This window comes from Meles meles, chromosome 11, assembly GCF_922984935.1.
Source record: "Meles meles chromosome 11, mMelMel3.1 paternal haplotype, whole genome shotgun sequence".
Classification (NCBI taxonomy): domain Eukaryota; kingdom Metazoa; phylum Chordata; class Mammalia; order Carnivora; family Mustelidae; genus Meles; species Meles meles.
Window position 1 is genome coordinate 89,298,123 of NC_060076.1, and position 20,761 is coordinate 89,318,883.

At 47.3% G+C, this 20,761-nt stretch overlaps 1 protein-coding gene across 3 annotated transcripts in view; it reads left to right on the top strand.

Annotated features, from left to right (window-relative positions):
- The window catches only part of KANK1 (KN motif and ankyrin repeat domains 1), a 198,668-nt gene that overhangs the window by 53,750 nt on the left and 124,157 nt on the right, over window positions 1-20,761 (top strand). For all 3 annotated transcript variants that reach the window (XM_046022154.1, XM_046022156.1, XM_046022155.1), the window contains exon 2: window positions 15,362-15,489. The gene's annotated coding sequence lies outside the window, so the exon portion shown is untranslated. The remainder of the gene's footprint in view (window positions 1-15,361; window positions 15,490-20,761) is intronic.

Consider the following 20,761-nt stretch of genomic DNA (forward strand, 5'->3'; position numbering starts at 1 on the left):
CATGTGCTACCTTATCCTCAGCACGTTTAAGTGTCAGAGGGTTTTTTTTTTTCTTTATTTATTATTTTATTTTATTTTTTAAAAAGATTTTATTTATTTATTCGACAAAGATCACAAGTAGGCAGAAAGGCAGGCAGAGAGAGAGGAAGCAGGCTCCCTGTGGAGCAGAGAGCCCAATGCGGGGCTCGCTCTTGGGACCCTGGGATCATGACCTGAGCCAAAAGCAGAGGCTTTAACCCACGGAGCCACCCAGGCGCCCTTTATTTATTATTTTAGTGAGTGAGCAGAGAGAGGGGTAGAAGGAGGAGAGAGAATCTCAGACTCCCTGCTGAGCGGGGAGCCCTACCTGGGGCTCGATCCCATGACCCTGAGATCATGACCTGAGCCACAATCAAGAGTTGGACGTTTAACCGACTGAGCCACCCAGGTGCCCCTAAGCCTCAGAGGTTTTAAAGATCAGTCCCCCAAGACTGTCTTGAGACCAAGGACAAACATTATTGAAACATTGTTGGATTTCCTTCTAGTCCCTTGTATGTATATTTTGTGGAATCAACTTCATATCCAGTTTTCACTTAATTGTATAATACAAGCATTTCCTCATCTTCATAAAATCTTCATAAACATGAAATCTGTATAGTCATTTCAGTTTCTAACTATTTGCTATTATAATCGTGGGGCAGTGAACCTATGTTACTAAATCTGTGGGGGAGGGGGAGTTTAAAACATGTTTTCTTAAGGTGTATTATTAGAAGCAAAGTTACAAGGTCAAAAGTTATATTTGTTTTTAAAGCTGTAACCACTTTAAAGGACCTTGATACATGTTGCCTAGTTGATTTCTTTTAACTATGGGAGCAATAGCCACCCCAAGGCTGTGTATGAGCGAATGCCCATTTCCCTGCCGACCTAGCCCCTGGGGCTGGTACGGGTGGTCCCAGTGCAGCTCTGTCCAGGACCATCCCCTCTGCAGGGCACAGGGGACGTGGGAGGCTGTTGGGGCAGAGACCTTACCTCAGTCTGCCTGACTCCCAGCTGTTTCCACCTGCTAAAGGCACCCTTTACTAGTCTTCCTGCTGCGCCTCCATTGTGTCATGTCCATTTCAAAAAGCATAACTTTTTAATCTCTGTATTATTCATTATTCTTACTTCGATTCCCTCAATATGTCCTAGTGCTTTTTTTTTTCTAATAGTATTTACTTAGTTACCCTTAGAAGAGATAAACACTTAACTTCTTTGATAGTGTTTTATTATTTTTTATTGGATTTTATTTTATTTTGTTAAGATTTTATTTATTTGAGAGTGAGAGAGCACAAGCAGGGGGAGCAGCGGGGCGGGAGTCGGGGAGAACTGGGCTCTGGGGAGCCTGATGTAGGGCTGGATCCCAGGTCCCTGGGACCATGACCTGAGCCGAAGGCAGATGCTTAACCAACTGAGCCACATAGGCACCCCTTTTATTGAATTTTAAATCAACTACTGGATTTATTGTTTGTTTTGTTTGTTTGTTTTTTATGCAGTCAGTGTTGCTGAAACCTAACAAATGGAGTTGGGTGTTTTTCCTCATTGCATGTGTAGTTCACTTACTGTAATTACACAGGGCTTGCTTGCTTTTAGCTTTGTGCTCACCTTGGCCGGATGCGTAAGATTTGACCTATAGGGTTTCTGTTTTGTTAATTTCCCACCTTCTCCAGCCCCAAGTGTTTCTGTTATTTTCAAAGCAGTCTCATATTTAGGATTTATATTTCTTTGAAGCAATACTTATTAAGGAAAATAATTTCTTTTCCTCTATGTATTGGGCTTTTTTTTGCTTAAATGCCTAGTATTTCTCTGATGGTTTTGTTTTAATCTGTGCTTAGAGTGTGGTGTGCTACTGAGAAGAATGTATTGAATACTTTAGTATATTTAAATAATTTTTATATATGTTAAATTTATATATATGTTTATATATGTTAAATATTTATATATGTTATTTGGTATAAATATATACAGTAGGTTATTATGGTATTTGTATAAACATATATAGCAAATTATGGATATTTGAAAAAGATGTTATTTCTATAAAATTCACTTAGACTTCTTTTTAAAAATCTGCCCCTGTATTTTAATTACTGTGAAAATGTGATGTCCTTAGCATGCCCTGAATATGAAGACTTGTTTTCCTAGCCGGGGTGACAGTTTTAAGATCACAGAGTCTTGCTGGCTGGCTGCACTGTTACCCAGTGGGTCTGGCTGGGTGCAGACCCCCAGTATAGTCAGAAATCAAGACTCAGCTCCCTAGAAACCTGATCTGTGACCTAGACCCTGTCCAGGAGGTGTTCTGATCAGAGAGTTAATCTGTTAGAGGAACTTTCATCACTGTAAAAGGCAGAAATGGTTTCCTTAAAGCTTTTGATAAGATCTGGAAGTGTACTGCTTTACCCTATTTATTATGGACACTGAGCACAGGACAATGTCTCCATTCACTGACGTTAATAGTGACATATACTAAGTCACATATACTAAGCAATTGAAAATTTGTACTTTTTGTAAGTTTTTAGGATATATCTAGAGAGACTAAATTATGTTGCTCTTCATGTTAATAAAGTTATTGAAGACTCCTTGGCTTAGTTCTTCATAAGACTTCATACACATGTTTAATGCCTCCCTACTGTTTAATAGTAATTTAAATTTCTTTAAATTTTATTGTGGTAGTTAGTGGGGCAATACATGTATTTATACCTAATCTTTTCTATTGTTGTGAACATTATTTCTTTAATGTGTGTTACTAGAAGCAAAGTGACTGGGTTAGAAATTATAAAGTTGTGTGTGTGTATGTGTGTATATGTGTGTGTGTATACATGTGTATATGTGTATGAACATATATACAGAAATAATACCGAATAACTGTAATCATTCTAAAGACCCTGGATGCGTTTTGCCCAATTTATTTCTTTTAAATGGGACCAGTGTCCACCCCATGGTGGGATGTGAGCATCTGTCTCCCACCTAGCCCCTGGGGGTGATCTCAGTGCTCGTCCACCCAGCTGTGGGGCTCCATCCAGGACCAACTCCTTCTGTGGGGTGTCGGTGTGCAAAGGTGGTGTCATGTGTCTTCTCCACAAGAAAAGCATTGTTACCAAGACAAACAGTGGTACTGGATAAGCTATGTACATGCCAGAGGCAGAGAAAAGTTTCCCTGGGGGGACTGTTGACCCTTGCTGGAGGTTGGTAATGCAGAAGTTACATAGTGTTCTTTTGGCAGTAGGTATTAGTGGATTTGATCTAATGTAGGAGACCTGTAAAGAAAATCCTGAGCACCAAAACCTTAGGAATGCATTATTTGTTAAGATTTAGCAAGGGAGAACACATGTTGAACAAGATAGGTTGCTTTTTTTCAATTTAATAGGTAAGGAAGTAGGCCGTGCGTCATTTTTCAATCAAATATTTTTAAGACAGAGCACATTTTTAAACAAGGAAACAATGACCAAGATAGTTTCTCCAGTCCCCAGGCACTTAAAATCTCACATAAATTTACAGTTAGAAACACACAATTTTGTTTCTTGGAATGAATGCTGAAATGCAGTTGCAGCAAGTCTCAGCCAAGAAACTTAGATGCACAGAGTGAGATGTTTTTCCTGATATATCAGAAAAATTAAAGACAATTTTCTTTAAAAGGCACAGATGAATCAGGGAAGGAGAAATAGGGGTTTGTAGAAAAAACTTAGGTATTTGGTAAAGATTCAAATTTTGTGCTTTAGCTTCTTGTCTCATAAAGTCAGGTCCTACACTCACCAAGTGTTATTCTTCCCAGTTTCCCTGTGGGTCAAGGTCAGAACAACCTGGGGATGCTAGGTGAGCCTCTGTGTCTGCTGGTCTACCCCAGCAGCTGCTGGGAAGACCTGTGGGTTTTCCTTTTTTCAGTCATTTCAGTTGCAAATGACTTGGAATTAGAACCTCAATTTTTCATTGACTTAGATGTCTCTAGCTTGTATATATATAATAAACAGGGATTTTGTGCTTTTTAAGAGGACATATATATCTTAACTAACTGGAACTTATTGAAAGAAATGTGAAAAAAAATCATTGCATAATGAATCAAAAAAAGACCTACATGTCAAGCAGCAATTAAATAAAAATTTTTATTTAAACAACAATGATCAGTTTGCCCGTCCCCTTCCCCCACCCCCACCCTTGGAACTGGCAGCCTGTTCCCCAGCTGTGAGCTTGGTTTTGCATTTTTTTTTTATTTTTATTTTTTTTGTGGTTTAGGTCCTACATATAAGAGAGATCATATGCTATTTGTCTTTCTCTGTCTGACTTAACGTCACTTAACGCCCTCTAGGTCCATCCATGTTGTCACGGGTGGCAAGATCCCATTCTCTTTTATGGCTGAGCAATGTTTCGCTGCATATATATGCCACATTTTGCTTATCCACATCCATTAAGGACCTTTAGGTTCTTTTCATATCTTGACTATTGTCAATAATGCTGCAGTGAAATGGGGACGCAGATGGCTTTTCAAAGTAGGGTTTTCTTTTCTTCACATACATATCCAGAACTGGAGTTTGCTAGGTCATATGGTAGCTCTACTTTTAAGTATTCGAGGAAACTCCTTACTGTTTTCTAGAGTGGCTGCACCACTTTTCATGCCTGCCAACAGTGCAGGAAGGGTCCTTTTCCTCCATATGGTCACCAGCACTTGCTACTTCTTGTCTTTTTTTTTTTTTTTAATTTATTTAAGTATTAGCTACACCCAGTTGGGGTTCAAACTCATGACCCTGAGATCAAGACCCACACGTTCCACCAACTGAGCCAGTCGGGTGCTCGACTCCTCTTCTTGTCTTTGGTATTAACCACTCTAACAAGTGTGTGGTAACATCTCATTGTGGTTTGGGTTTGCATCTCACTGATGATGAACGTTATAGAACATCTTTTCATGTACCTATTATCTGTGTCTCTGGAAAAGTATCCAGATCCTCTGCTCATTTTTTAAGTGGTTTGTGACATTGCTATTTATTGGTTTGTTTTGTTTGCTATTAAGTTGTATGAGTTCTTTTCTTTTTCTTTTCTTTTTTTTTTTTAAGATTTTTTTTTCTTCCTTTTTTTTTTTTAAAGTAATCTCTACACCCAACATGGGGCTTGAACTCCCAACCCTGAAATCAGGAGTCATATGCTCCACCAAGTGAGCCAGCTGGGTGCCCTGAGCTGTATACGTTCTTTATATAATTTGGATATTAAACCTTATCAGTCATAGATATATGACTTGCAGTTATTTTCTCCCATTCAGAAAGTTGCCCTTTCATTTTATTGATGGTCTCCTTTGTTGTGGAGAAGCTTTTTAGTTCCATTTAGTCCCACTTGTTTATTTTTGCTTTTGTTTCTTTTGTTTTTGGTGTCATACTAAAAAAAAAAATCATCACCAAGACTGACCTCAGGAGTTCCATGGTCGCAGGTCTTATGGTCAGATGCCTCATCTATTTTGAGTTGATTTTGTGTATGTTGTGAAATAGAGGTCCAGTTCCATTCTTGTGCATGTGGCTGTCCAATTTTCCCCCATTGTTTATTGAAGGAATTGTTCTTTCCCCCATTGTATTCTTGTCTTCTCTATCATAAGTCATCCCTCTCCCTTGAAATGGATTGATGTTTGCTCTAGAAATCCCGAGTGAAAAGACTGAAGAGTTACCCCCTTGGGGTAAGAATGACTGATGGAGGAAGGCCAGGCTCCCTACCTTACACGGTAAAGGAGATACATACACACTTTGTGAATGTTTAGTATTAGATGGGGTTAACTGTCGATGAACAGCACACTTCTCATTCTTGTAATTGCTGGTGGCTTTCATTAGAGGCCGAGAGTAGGAAGCTTGTGGCTGGCTTTGCCCATTCACCTGTGCTCTGTGTTCCCAGGATGCTCACCAGTCTAACCTGGCTTTGTCTTTGTCCTGGAGGGAGTCATATTGTCCCATTAGAACTCACTGATCATCACTAGCACGGACTCGCTTGGCCCTTGGACTGCAAATATTTGAAAGGCCCACTTCAGCTCCACTCCCCTCCTGGGAAAGGTGACAGGAGGTCTGTGCTTGTAATATTCCATAAAGGCTGAGGAACGGGAGGAGGGTGGCTGGGCAGGGCGCCAGCTCTCTGTCTTGAAATGCCAGAGCCTGGGCTCTGATAATTAATGAGGTTGAGAGCATTTCCTTGGCGAACTTTACTGCCTGACCTAGTTGACTGGGGCACTCTGGGGAAATGGGCCTGGATTCCTGCTCTTACTTCCCAAGATTGAAATCTGGCATTTATCTGATTGTTAATATTGAAATGGGCAAACCGTACGACCCTGTGTTCTCAACTGGGAAGAAGCCATTACATTTTGTAATTCTTTGTCGAAAGTACACACTCCTTAAAAAAAAAAAAAAAAGTATGTATATTTCAAATTGAAACCTGTGTGTTTTTGCTTGGTCGTTACACATAACATGGGACTTGACTGAAGTAATATCTATTTTCATGAGGAATAATCAAAAGTACCTTCGATTATTCTGCATTTGGGGAAGGCTCACATTGGCTAGGCTTTATCTTTTTTAAAAGAGAAAGATTTCTCCCATCTTGTCTGGTGGATGAGAGGGGTATGGGTATTTGTCTTAAGTGTTATGAATTACTTCTATTGAGGCAGTCAACAATATTCTAAACGACAAGGCAGCAGCTGGTTGTGGAGGACGTCTTTTAAATTACACAGTAATAACCTTTAGTCAGGTCGACAGGATTTGGGAGGTAGGTGTTCTCAGTTTACGGGGAGAGAATTAAAGCGCAGAAAGTGCCGTCCTGTCTGAGGTCAGTCACAGGGTTGGTGACAAAAGCCACATTTGTATTCTCTTTCATGTAATAAACTAATTAAAGGAGATAGTGTTCTCGTTCATAGCAAGGCACAGCTCGACAGGTGGCTCTGAGTGTTGTCCTTGGGCCGTCGGCATCATCTGAGAGCTTGTTAGAAATCTAAATTGTCGGCGTAACCCCGGATCTGCGGAATTGCACCCAGAGGTCGGAGCCCAGCAGTTTGTGGTTTCAGAGCCCTTTGCGTGTTTGTCACGCAGGTGCAAGTTTGAGAAGCGCGGCTTTGGTACCTGTGGGTGTTGTTCTCAACACTCAGTCGCCAGGGTGATCAGACCCGCGGAGGTCTGAGGGGAGACAGGCTGGGGAACAGGGGAGCAGCCTCCTTGGCACAGATGGCCCCCACAGGCCCCCCCATCCTGACTTTTCAAGTGCAGAGAGAGGACAGGTCACAGGCAGAAGAAGGGGAGCTGCTGTATGCCTTGCGTCTCTCCGGCAGGTGCCTTTCCCTGAGTCCCTCTCTTGCTGGGGGTGTGCCCCTACTGCACCCCTCGGGCCTTGTGGCTGCCTCGTCGTGTTCTGTTTGGAGTCTCACTCTCAGGAGTAACCTTGGCCTTTAACTTTGGTTCTTTGATGGGTGAGCACCGGGCGTTGTTGCTACATCTCTTCATGTTGGGGGCTGCGCCCCAGCTCACAGGGTCACAGGACATGGGGTTTGTGTTTGAGATGTGGGGCCCTCCTGCTGAGCTCGGTGCCTCTCCCTGGAGCAGGAGTTTTAGGACAGACACGTGGGAGAGGAGAGCAGGGACCCTGTCTGGCTGGTAAAGCTGTTGACTCACTGCTCCTGATGGGAGTGGTGTGGTGAACGGCTGTCCCTGTCGTCCACGCCAAGCTCGTACCCTGTCCTGTAGAGCTCATGCACGCCCTTTGTTTGCTTCTGTTTAAGACCATGGTTCTCAAAAGGTGGTGCCCGCTCCCCCTGCCCCACCCCTGCCCCCCGACACCACCACCAGCCCTGCCTGCAGCAGCAGCGCGTGTCCCCTGGGAACTTGTTGAAAATGGACATTCTCAGGCCTCACCCCAGACCTGGTAACTCGGACACTCGGGTGGGAACCGGCCATCTGTGCTTCAATAGATTAATGCTTTGGATTCAGAGTTATGTTTAGATTTGAAAACTGCTAGTTTTAGGTGCTTGGTTTTCTTTGTTTGTTTTTAAGATTTATTTGAGAGAGAGAGAGAGAGCGGGGGTGGTGCAGAGGGAGAGTGAGAATCCTGAAGCTGTCTCACCACCGAACGCAGAACCCGATGTAGGGCTTGATCTCAGGATCCCCGAGATCAGGATCTGAGCCCAAATCAAGAATCGGCCGCCTAACCGACCAAGCCACCCAGGTGCTCCTGTTTCATTTTTTTGTTTTGTTTTAAATGGTACATTTTGCTGTAATTTTCTGGGAAAGTAAAGATGTTTGGCATTTAGACTTTGGGGATAAGAGCGCACCACGGCTCAGTGTGGCACCGTACAGAACCCTTGCCCGGGTACTGGTAGTGGGTCGTTACCGGCTGGCACACCTTTCCTCGAGGCCTCAGGGTCTAGTGAGAGGCTTCCTGCCACCTTGCCCCCAGTCACCCCCAGATGTGGTCACCTGCTCCACAGAGAGCTGGAAGAGGGTCCAAATGCTGGAGAGTATGGAACTTTACATCCCGGGGCTTACGGTTTGAAGGGCAGGACTGAGACGAGCGGGAAGCCCATCAGAGAGAAAGCACTTTCTGATCTGGTCTCACACACGTACAAGCCTTTGCTCACCTTTTGTTTTCTTTGCTTTGTGTTGGAAATGTTCTTCCTCCTTCATGTAAAATCTAGATACAAAGTAAGGGAGTGTACTTTGGATGACAGAATGTTTCTCTTCCCTGTGCAGTTTCTCTAGTGTAACTTCTTTTTTTTTTTTTTTTTTTGCCCTTTGCCGAGCCACAGATGGTAAAAAAAAGTTGTGTTTATTAATAGTAGAGTTTACATGGTCAGTTAACTATTCTCCTTCTGATTAATCCTGGAAGAGGAAAGCTTTTCTTTCCTTGAGCCCTCTATGTAAAATTTAAAAAAATATATATTTTAATTTTTTTCTCCTGGTCAGTATTGCGGTGTAAGAATGTATTGGACCACTGATTTTTAAAAAGCTACATACATACACAAACAGCTAGCTTTATACCTTGTTACAAGATCATTGCAAGTTTTTAAGGAAAAATCACATACGACAAGTGAAGAGAAAATATACGTGACCGAGTTGGACTATTCTTTACCTCATCAAGAAATTACACATGGGTGTTTATGGGGGAAATTATTCCAGACCCTACCAGTTTTCTGCCCCCCAAATCCCCCAAGCCCCCAAACTATGTTACTTTACATAACTGTTTTCCCCCACCTCTGTGCAGTGTTTAACTTGTCTTTGTCATGCAGGCTCGGGCTCTGCTGACAATTCCATCTTGAAGATGACAAGCCTACACCAGGGGTGGGCACCACGCAGAGTGCAGATATCCCCCTCGGGGTTTTACCTTCATACCTTTTTTTTTTTTCCTTAAAGATTTTACTTATGTATTTGTCAGAGAGAGAGAGAGCACAAGCAGGGGGAGCAGCAGGCAGAGGGAGAAGCCAGGGAGCCTGACGCGGGGCTCCATCCCAGGACTCTGGGATCATGACCTGAGCTGAAGGCAGACGCTTAATGACTGAGTCACCCAGATGCCCTTTTACCTTCGTATCTTGATTTAGTAGAATGTCAGCAGGTGGAAACAGGAGGCATGGACTACATTCGGTGAGGCGCTGTTTGACGGCAGACACGCCGAAGTGGGGAGGCAAGAGGCCCGGACGTGGAGATGTGTTCTGAGTTCAGAGCGTGGGCTCCACTGGGCACTCCCCTCCCTGATGCCCCTCATACCCCCAGCCTGGCTCTGCCTTCTCGGATCTGCTCCAGTGCTCGCCCGGGGCCCCCAGTTGTCAGGCTGAGAACATGGCAACCGGGAAAGGAGGGTATTCTCTTGGGTGTCTCTGGCTATGAGGGTCAAACCAACTCCAGGAGGGCTTTCTCGGGATCCTGAAGCAACCACAGAGAATCCAGGCTCTTCAGAGAAGACCTGGGATCAAAACCAGAAAGCACGAGGAGGTTGGAGGACGCTGTGTGTCATCTTGCCTGCTCTCAGCTCCGCCCCCTCCCCTTTCCGCAGACCGGTGCTGTCGGTCCCCCGGCCACCTGTTTCTGGCACCCAGCCAGCGGCTGCTGCTTCGAAGCCCTACGGGAGAGGCATCTTGCTTCACATGGGCCTGACGTCTTCGTGGGCCCCGTGAGGCCGTGGCTGCGTGAGATGCGTGTATACGGGGAAGCAGTATGGCAGAGTCAGCTCGGACCCTCTGGCTGGGTCAGGACATTCCAAAGGAGGGAGTAGCTGATGTGGGGAGGACAACAGCCTCCCCCCACGCATACCACGGATGTGTTGCTGTGGGTTTACTCATTAGTTTTGCACTCTGGGGGAGGAGCCCTCTTTGGCTCCGAGAAGATCTGGCTGCTGGACCTGAAGAACCTTGGGGCCGACTGGGGAATCAGGGTCACGGATGACCGTGGATTTTCCGAAGTGACTCCGCCCCACGCGGCCTTGTGGCTGCGAGCCGGTGATGCCTCTGGTAACACCTGCCTCTGTCAGCGCAGACCCTCCAAACAGCCCTGGTGACGAGCAAGGCTGAAGTTCACGGTGAATGCCCACGTGGTGGAAAAGCCTCCTGAGTCCCTGCTGGGAGGGCATCCTTTCCTCTGAGGAACGCTCTCATCTCGACAGAAATCAGTGATTCTGAACGAAGACTCAGAAAATAGGTCTAGGTTGTTAGATGCTAATCCTTTGGGCGTCACGGGTTCATTTGCTCACTCAGTGTGAATTCAGATTGGGGGAGAGTCTTGGTGCGCAGACTCGGGATGAAGAAATGCCGGACTCTTCCAACTCAGCATCGCTGGTGGTAGCGGAAAGGTGAGGCTGGCGGCTGTCCCCCGTGTCGCCCTCCCCAGACGTGCCGGAGTTGGTCCAGGCTCCTGCTCTTGGTCATGACGTCGGAAGGCCCCCGGGTCATCTCTTCACACTGATCCCTGCTGCTGCTGGGTCAGAACTGAGGCTGGGCAGAGGGGCACTTTGTCACACGAGGAGTCCAGGCTCCCCATCCTGCCACTCCCTCGGACCCTGCGTGTCTGGGGTACAAGCCTGCGAGCGGGTGTGACCCTCTGCTGCTCCACGTTTCACCCTCAGCTCTCCTGCAACAATCTTAGCCACTTTCTCCTTCCGACCACAGCCTCCCTGGTGCAGGGAAGCCAGAGCCCTCCAGGCACAGGAAGAGGGAAGCGGAGCCAGGCAGACACATGGAGACGGAGATGCCTCCCGCCCCAGGGTGGAGACTGTCCACGCCCAGCCAACAACCAGGTGGAAGGCCGGCCCTGCTCCTCTGCAGGCACGAGCCACCCACCGTCCCTGGGTGGGATCGCCACTCAGAGGCATCTCCTGCTCTTCCTCTTGGCTCCAGATTTGGAGGGGCTGGTCCTGCTCCAAACCAGGTGTATAATGGCATTTGTTGTTGGGCTGTTCCAGAGCCCCCTGGGAAACCTGTCGGTTGCAGAAGAGTAGCCTTCCCGTTCCTAAGCATTTTCCGTGCATCTCCCGGAAATTCGTGCAAGCACCAGGAGAGCTTTTCCTTTCCCCCTTCTCTGGCGAGGGCTGACTTAGTTCTGTTACTACTCCCGCGGGGAGGCTCCCCTACCTGGCTCCCACACACGGCACAGTTTTGCCCTCAGACTTTGCATGCACCAGGCGGATGGCAACTGGGGACACTTTCACTGCTCAGCCGCCATCCTTCGCTCTTACGTCGTCTGCTGCCTGGCCCACAGCGCAGTTACGGCATCAAAAAATAAAAACATCTGGGGTGTGTGTGTGTGTGTTGGGGGGGATCTATTTAGGAGTAAATCAAGGAGAACCTCCTAGCAGGTGGCAACGCTTGCTCGCGGCATTAAGAAAACTGCCACCTCGGGCAACCAGCAGATGACCGGGGCCTGTGCATGCCTCCTCATCTAGGATTTCAGCATCGGTGCCCCATAAAATATTTATGCAGCAGTGCCCTCGCCCCGCCCCCAGCAAGAGCACGGGCTCACGTGTCTATTGTTACCACAGTCGTCACCAACGGATAACCTGCTGAAAAACCTTGGAGGGTATTTGGAATGTTGGAAAGTAAACGGCCACGGGGTCAAGTTTGTAGGGGCTGATAAAGTGGCCTTGGTTCCTAAACAGAAATATTTATCCTGTGACCAGAAGGGCTCTTCAGCGGTCAAGACCCGTGACAGAGGAGGGAGAAGAGAGTTTGTTAAGGCAGAGGGTAGAAGGGTCGGTGCAGAAGCTGGTAGGCTGGGGAGCTACTGGCAGAGAGACCGGAGTTACTGTTGAGAAAGAAATGTCACTGGAAACACAGCTGGCGATAATCCTGCCACTGAGTCTCTAAGTCACTAGAGACACTTTTGTGTTTTTAAATGTGTCATGAGTACCTGCCAAAGCAGAAGATTGAAAATGCTAAGAATGCTTTTCATTTTTTCTTTATTCATATCTGATTTTTCCTTAAAAATTTTTTTTACATTTAAATTCAATTAATTCAGTTCATCTCACAATTCAACTAATGAACATACAGTGTATTCTTCGTTTCAGAGGTACCTGTCTGATTGCTCTAAACTTAAAGCCCTATGTTGAAGGAAGACAAAAATGTTTAAAGTTCTCTTTTTGACAGTTTAGCATAAATTACGCAAGTCACCCCACGGTGGTCATCTAGTATCTCACCTGAACCTGGACTTTTGCTCCTTTTGACCTGACACATTGTAGTATGTGGGTTTTGGTTTTTTTGTTTTGTTTTGTTTTTTTGTTTTCTCTGATAAATGGGTAACTGTCATTTTCCTGAACCGGGGAAATAGAATTTCGATGCTGAAAGCGGACAGCATATGGCCTTTGAATAGTTCTGGAAGGTTTCTTAGAGAAGCAAAAGCAGGCACGCCCAGGGGGTGCTGGGCAGACAGGCTTCGCCGTCAGTTGTTTTTGGTGACTGAGCTCGGTGCACCTGGTGAAGCCAGGAGCGAGGGACTAAGCGACGGGAGGTACTTTTACTGGTTTCAGTCAGGTAAGCTTCCGGGTACAAAATGACCAGGACAAACAATGTGGCTTATCTCTGCTTGTCTCCATTGCCCTCCTGCTTTCTGCTCAGTCCCCTTGAGCTTGCGTCCTGTACCAGCACGATTGCAAATCGTCCCCAGGGGTCACCAGGGGCCACCTTACTAGTGAAGTTCAGGGACCTCTTGTGAGTCCCCCTTCCACAGCCTTCGACATCCCTCCCGTTTCTCTGGGCTTGTGTCTCTCCACCGCGCGGTTCTTCTGCCCGTGCCCCCTCCTCTGTGTCCCTTCCAAGGTGGTTCTTTCTCTGTCCCCCTTGACCTTTCACTCTTTCTTCTGTCATCCCCCTTAGAACCTTCATGCAGCCCTGAAATCACAGCCACCGTCTTTCTGGAGGTAAACAGCTGGCAGCCAGCCCCCTTTCTCTACTGTGAGTCCCCCCCATTGACTTGATCACAAGACGGCTTCTCGGCGTGTGCACTGACACAAAATCTGTAGGTGCCGGATGTGCTTAGAACTCTTCTGGCTCCATGAGGAGGCCCCTGGGTTTTCTGTGTATGGTTTCCTCATTGCTGTCAGAATAAGCTCCCGGGTGAGACTCCGGGCAAATGAAAATGGTGGCGTTAATTAAAAAAAAAAGTCTTGGGGCATCTGGGTGTCTCCGTTGTTAAGCGTCTGCCTTCAGCTCAGGTCATGATCCCGGGATCCTGGGGTCGAGGCCCGCATCGGGCTCCCTGCTCGGCAGGGAGTCTGTTTCTCCCTCTCCCACTTCCCCCTGCTTGCCTTCCCTCTCTTCCTGTGTCTCTGTCTAATAAATAAAATCTTTTTTAAAAAAAATAATGAAAATAAGAAATCTCATTACATCAAGGCACAAAGGCATATAAATTTCAAAAAGCATTTGCAAAGCTAATCCCCAAAATACCTGGCTTATAAACACTGAAACGTGGTCTATACTAAAGTGAAAAACTTTAATCAGAAGAGCCCCGTTCCAGCTGGACCACCGAGCTTAATAAACACAAAACAACGGACAGTACTGTTAGGACACCGTGTGAGGGTTAAATCGCCTAGAACGTGGGCCTCGGGAGGGCCAGGGGCTAAGCGGGGCCTTGACGGGGAATAAGGAAAGCCGCGTCCCCCATGGGGAGTGATGGGTCCACAGATAGGGTCTAAGGGTGGTTCTTTGGAACCTAGGAAGCCTGGCGAGGACAGACGGTGATTGTTGGATGTTGGAGGAAGATGAGGTAGAGTAGAGCTAGATTATGGAGGGCGCTGAAGGTTCTCAGAGCAGTTTGTGTTTGCCAGGAGAGAATGTTATTACCGCCACAGACCTGGATGTAAGAGAACGCTAGATTTGGAAATTCGAAGACCAGCAAAGTCTAGATCGGCACGTATCCTCTAAGGAGGGGTGGGGAGCCCTGCTATTTCTTGAGGCACTGGTGTATGCCAGGCCCACGGTCTCTAGTTCTTACCTTTAGAGTAACCTTAGGGGGTAGACAGCCTGTTCCCGTCTTACACGTGGCAGACTGCGCTCCGCGGGAAGGCGGGGAGCGGCTGGGCCAGGATTTAAGGGCAGCAACATCTGACTTCCAAGCACAATGAGGATGGAGACCATTTTAGTCCGTTCTTCACTTCGTGGTCCAGAGAACTGAGACCCGGGGGAGGGGGGCTGCTGAGGGGGCACAGGTAGGCGGAGGAAGGGAGCAGCTGCGCTGTGGGGGAACTTGGGCGGGCGGTGACGTGTGGGGCGAGGCCAGGCCCGAGGCTGCTGCTGGGGGCAGCTGGGGTGCCACGTATCTGGAGGGTAGTGGTGGGTGCGGGTGAGGAAGAAGCACAGAGCTGCGGGACATTGCAAGGGACAGGGGCACGGAGGGGCTCCCACAAGGAGGGATGGCTGGAAAACCATCCCAAGGTTGGAATCCCAGGGAGCTTCGTGCACAGAGAAAGTCCTCAATGGAACGAGTTTTCTGAGAAAGGCCGCGTGCTTCTGACGGAGTGGTCCAACTCCGAAATTACAGGGACACCGAGATGTACAAATGGACAGTGTTAGCGAGCCGCCTTCTGTACGGATTGGCCGGTACAGGAACAGCCGTGGGGGCTAATGGTGGAAATCTGGGAGGGACCAGCCCTCATCTTCGAAGGGACGGGGACGTACCCCGAGAGCAAGCCGCTAAGCTTGTCCTGAGAGCAAAGGACACCCTGTTTGCATCCTCTCCTGGGCCGTCTGTCATGCTGGGCTGTACCTTCCACCCGCCATCCCCACCCCAGCCTGGAAAAGGACTTACCTCTGATTTCTCCACTCCGCGGCCGTCCCTACTGACTGAGTCCCCTCTCCTGCAGGTCCCGGGCCCCGCAAGGATATGGCTCCCCCACATTTCAAACCTCACCAAGCTTCCTTTCCTTTCAGAATGATCGTCGCACGGCCGGACGGCCTGCTGGACAGCTGAATTGCCTCCGTCTTTGGACCACACGAGGGAGATCGTCCATGGGGCCGGGACGCTGATCACAGTCATCTTCTGGCCTGACCTGACTGAGGTGAGGTGGACTTTTTCCGTATGGCTGTCCTGAGGCTGTCGTGTTTGTCCCCTTTACCTTTGCTCTTTGGAGCCCTTGATCCAGTGCCCCCCCCCCCCCCGCCCCAGCTGTAACGCTCTCATAAGCCTTGTGGAGCGCTCTTCCTCCGTAAATGCGCAAGAGGGCAGGAGAGACTTTTATAGGATGAAATATGAGCTAGCTGCTTGGCTCTCAAGAATCAAGGGGAAAACGTATTACTCCTCGGATTAAATCAGTAGAAGTACCCTATTTCCGTAAACACAATATGCATGGAGTGGATTATGTTAGGGAAAGTGAGTAGACGGAAAGGAGGATTACTCAGGCCACTCGGAAAAAATGGAGATACTTCAGTGTTAATATATTGCTGGCTTCAGTCGAGTAAAGAGAATTTCAGACATACAGTGAATTTAAAAGGAGGGAAAAAAAAAAAAACCTGTCTTTCCACTTCCAGAGAAAATCCGTGTTCAAATTTAGATGCATTACGTGTAATATTTATATACAGATATTGGTGATGACGTGTGTCTGTGTGTGTTGTGCCTGAGTGTTATGTGTGCCAACTTGCTAGATATTTGCAAAGCGAGTAACCTTTACCACAGGCTTGCCTTATGGCGGGCTCTGTCCCCAGCACCTGACATGTATTAATTTCTGAATTCTCACAAGCCGGTGAAGTGTCTCTTTTGTTATCCCCATTTAAACGTAAGAAAACTGAGGGGCAGGGAAATTAAATGGCTCGCCCATGCTCACGCAGCTGGTAAGCCCACTCAGAACTTGAACCGGTTCGATGAGCTTGGCTTTTTTTTTTTTTTTTTTTTTTGCATACCTCTTTTCCTTAAGAAGATGTTTATTCCTCAGGCCGCTGCGTGGCTCAGTCGGTTACGCGTCTGTCTTCGGCTCAGGTCGTGATCCCGGGGGTCCTGGGATCGCGCCCCACTGCTTGCTCAGTGGGGAGTCTGCTTCTCCCTCTTCTCCCCACTGGTGCTCTCTCTTGCCGTCTCTGGCGCTATCTCTGTCTCTCTCAAAGAACTAAATAAAACCTGGGGGGAAAAACGCAAATGCTTATTCCTCTTTATAGCATCCTTTTTTAAGTGTGTGCTGTTCACTTACACGGTGACGCACTCCGGCTTCCCTGGCCTGTCTCATTTTGTGCAGCTCTCGTGCACATGCGTGCTTCTTTCCCGAGGACACCCCACTCTGAGCGGCTCGGCTGAGTCAGCGGGAATGTGGGAATGCTCCATTCCGGTTTCTGATTCACTCCGCTAATGGTCTTCTCAACAGGCCGTGCCAGTTTGTATTCTAACTAGTGGCATCAGGAAATGCCTGGTGGGCGCCTGGGTGGCTCAGTGGGTTAAAGCCTCTGCCTTCGGCTCAGGTCATGGTCCCAGGGTCCTGGGATCGAGCCCCACATCGGGCTCTCTGCTCAGCAGGGAGCCTGCTTCCTCGTCTCTCTCTGTCTGCCTCTCTGCCTACTTGTGATCTCTGTCTGTCAAATAAATAAATAAAATCCTTAAAAAAAAAAAAAAGAAATGCCTGATGACCCTAAGCCCTCAGCAACACTGGCTGTCGGCAATTTGAGTAAGTTCATTTGTTAAACGACTCCGGGCCGCCCACCTCTCGTACTCTAGAGCCGGCCTCCTGCCTGGTTTCTCGCTCTCTGCATCAGTCCTTGTCACAAAGGAGTCTCAGGACAGTGGGTGAGAGAACATGGGCGCTAGCGCTAGGTGTCTGGGTTCAAATCGCAGCTGAGCTACTCTGCCTCAGTCTTCCCATCAGTAAAATGGAAATAATACGGAACCTCTCTCACGGGGCTGCTAGGTGATAGCTGACTCTTGGTATGTGCTCAGGTAACTGTTGGCTAGTACTGTCTTCCAGAAGTCCATGCTCAGGCACCCCTGGGTGGCCCAGCTGGTTAAGCATCCGAATCTTGATTTTAGCTCAGGTTGTGAGGTCTCAGGGTTGTGAGGTCGGGGTACGCCTCAGGCTTTGTGATGAGCCCGCGGTCTGTGGGAGAATCTCTGTCCCTTTGCCTCTCCTGCTCATGCGCGCTCTCTCTCTCTCTCTCAAAATAAATACTCTTAAAAAAAAAAAAAAGTCCATGCTTCTATAATTTCTAAGAAAAAAGGTTATACATAATTTGCAGTGACGTACGATTATTACCAAATTTGTAATTCACAGTAAGAGCTAAAGTGCTCACACAGCTGTGTCGTTGGTGTTGACACTGTGGGGAACCGGAAGGTGACACGTAAGCCATCCCTGCCCCAGCGGGAGCCGACCGGTCCCAGGTAACATGGAGACAGTAATAACAGGCATGTGAAATCAGTGGAATGCCAAAGTGCTTTATGAGCTCATGGAGCACTTTCCCACGCCTTACCTCGCGGGATCCTCACGATAGAGCCTCAAGGAGCTGGACCAGCTGTCATTAACCTTGCTTCATGGAGGCGGAATTAAGTGACCTCCTCACTTCAGCTCATGGAAGTGGTCAGTGGCAGAGCCGGGTGTGTACCCAGGCTTTCTGACGCTAAACCCTCATTCTTGGTGCTTCGTGACATACTGGAAAGCTGAGGGAGGGACAGGGGTCGATACCCAGCTCTAGAACGTGCTAGAAAAGGCAGGAGCAAAGTGGGAGGCCACCTGGGGCCGGGGGTGGGGAGGTGGAGGAGGAGGAAGGGTGCTTTCTCCTTGCAGCGAGGAGGGAGGGAAGACACGGTGGATGTAGACTCAGATGCTTTGACTTGGAAAGGGGTATTTGAGGGCGCTCAAGACTTAGGACCTGAATGTAACTCCTGAATGGGGAGAGACGAAAGTATTTGTTGAGCTTAAGAGCAGTGGGTTTGCAGTTTTGATTTGAGAAAGAGGAACTAATCAGAGGAGTCCTGGTGTGAAATGGACCAGGGATCCAAGGCGCTGCCTTTAAAGACTTTTGTGGCCCCAGAGGCAGGACCCAGATGATGTCACTCAGAAACTGAGAACTGCAGTGACCGTATCTACACACTCTTGCCACACGGTGCAGGGTGGCTTAATGAGCCTTGTCGGGGGCTGTGCTAATCGTCAGGCACAGAGTACGTGAAGTGGGGAGAGGGTCGATGACTTCTTAATCTGTGAAATGAAGTTTCAGACTACACAGATGCTTCTGGAAGTCCCTTTCTACCACACGGTTTCCTGATTCATCTTCAGTCTACACTGCCTCCTGTCTGTCGCCCCCTGTACTAGGCAATTTAGCCTTTTTATGTGGTGATCTAGATAGTTTGCTTAGTTCGCTTACTGTCATAGCAGTGTATATTGGCTGTAGAAAGTAAAAGATATGTAGACAAAGAAGACGTATTTAACATGCGTAATCCTACCACCGTTAAATACCCACTGTTAACCTTCTTCCAGAGGCCTCACTGTGTGTGTATGATTTTTAAATATAAAATAAGATTTTTAAATATAAATAAGATTTTTGAATATAAAAATGTAACTTGCTTTTCTTTCTTTTTTTTTTAAGATTTATATATTTATTTTAGAGAGAGAGAGAGCAGGGGAAGGGGCAGAGGGAGAGAGAGAATCCCAAGCAGATTCTGCACTGAGCTTGGATCCCGACACGGAGGTCGATCCCACCACCCTGAGATCATGATCTGAGCTGCAGTCAGGGTCTGACACTCACCGACTGAGCCACGCAGGCGCCCTTCAACTTGCTTTTCTTGGTATACTGTAAACTTCTCTCCGTATCAGTGGTCATGGCGGCATAAATTTTCTTATTGAAGTGTGATGGACATGCAGTGTTATTTTAGTCTCAGGTGTACCACGGACTGATTTGACCAGTTCATTCACTGCTCAGAGCTCATCACCGTCTGTCACCGTAACACGTCCGTGCGTACGCTCCTAACTATTTTTGAGGCTGCTCGTCATGATCTTTAATATAAATTCAGGAAAGGTTTTTGATCTCTGTTACCTAAAAAATCTGAACCAGTTTACAGATTCCACTGACAGCATGCAAGAGATCCTTTCTCCAGACTCTTCTTAATATTAAAATAGAATTTTTAAAAAAAACTTTATCCAGTTTTGTGGACAAGTGGACGTTTGTCCTGTATTTATGAGCCACTAATTTTTCTCCTTCTGTGAATTCTCAGTTCCTGTCCCTTGCCCCATCTCCAGACAGACATTTGCTTTTCCTCGTTACTGATGTGCAAGAGTGTTTTTATTATAAAATATCTTCTGTTATAAAAATCTTGCAAGTTTTCATGTCCTTTGACTTCTGTATGGTGTTTTGAAAAGGAAGCAAATATTTAATTTTTGGTAGTGAAATTTTTTCCCTGTGGTCCCCATACAGACTAACTAGGAAGCTGGCAGGCTGGGAAGTGTTCCCCCTACAGTCTGCCCTTGCACAGTACAATGACCTCTTTCAAGTGTCGTCCCCTCCCGGTACACCCCTGCCTGGGCTGTCCTGGCAGTCTCCTCCTTGTGGCCTCCAAGGCCGGACATGACCCAGCTCTGCCTGATCTGCAGTCTCGTCTCTGTTACTCTCCGTCTAACACCGTCTTCCAGCACCCCTGGCCTCCTTTCCATTCCAGGGATCGTGCCAACATCTTTCCTGCCCCCCAGGATTCTGCAGGAGCTGTTCCTTTGTTTGTGAACACACACACATACATGCACAGACCCACTTGGGCTCACGCTTGTGCTCACATGCTTATGGTTGACACTGTCTCGTTCAGAGATGCAGTTCCCAAGAGAGAACCCCAGAGCAGGCTGCTTGGGTCCCCCTGGCTTTCCCATTCCCCAGCTCCATGCCCTTGGATCCCTGGAACATCACCATCATCATCATAATAGTCCTTCCTTATCTCAGACCTGCTGGGAGGTGTAAATGGGTTGATTTATGCAAAGATCTTCAACCCCGTGCACAGAAGTGCATGTCAGTGGTTCCCTGTCCTTGTCATTTTCTGGTTCTCAGAGAGTGCCCTCCTGTCCAGGCTTGGTCATTCCCTCTGGCATTCTCCATCTCATAATCCCTTTTTATCCCCTTTGAGACTTACCAGTATGCAATTACTTTGCGTTGATTTACTTTGTCCTGTTTTCTTCGCTAGCCTGGGAATGGGCTGAGTCTCTGTTCTCTGCAGCTAGGTTTCTGGCGTTTTGCAGCATCTGTAGAAAGAATGAATATCTGCGTGTCCAACCACAGACTGCACGGGCATTCACCTATGTTGTGTTATTGTTGTTTTATGGTTTTATTTCATGATTTTAAATATTTCATCTGTGTAACACTGAATTTGAAGTACAGTTT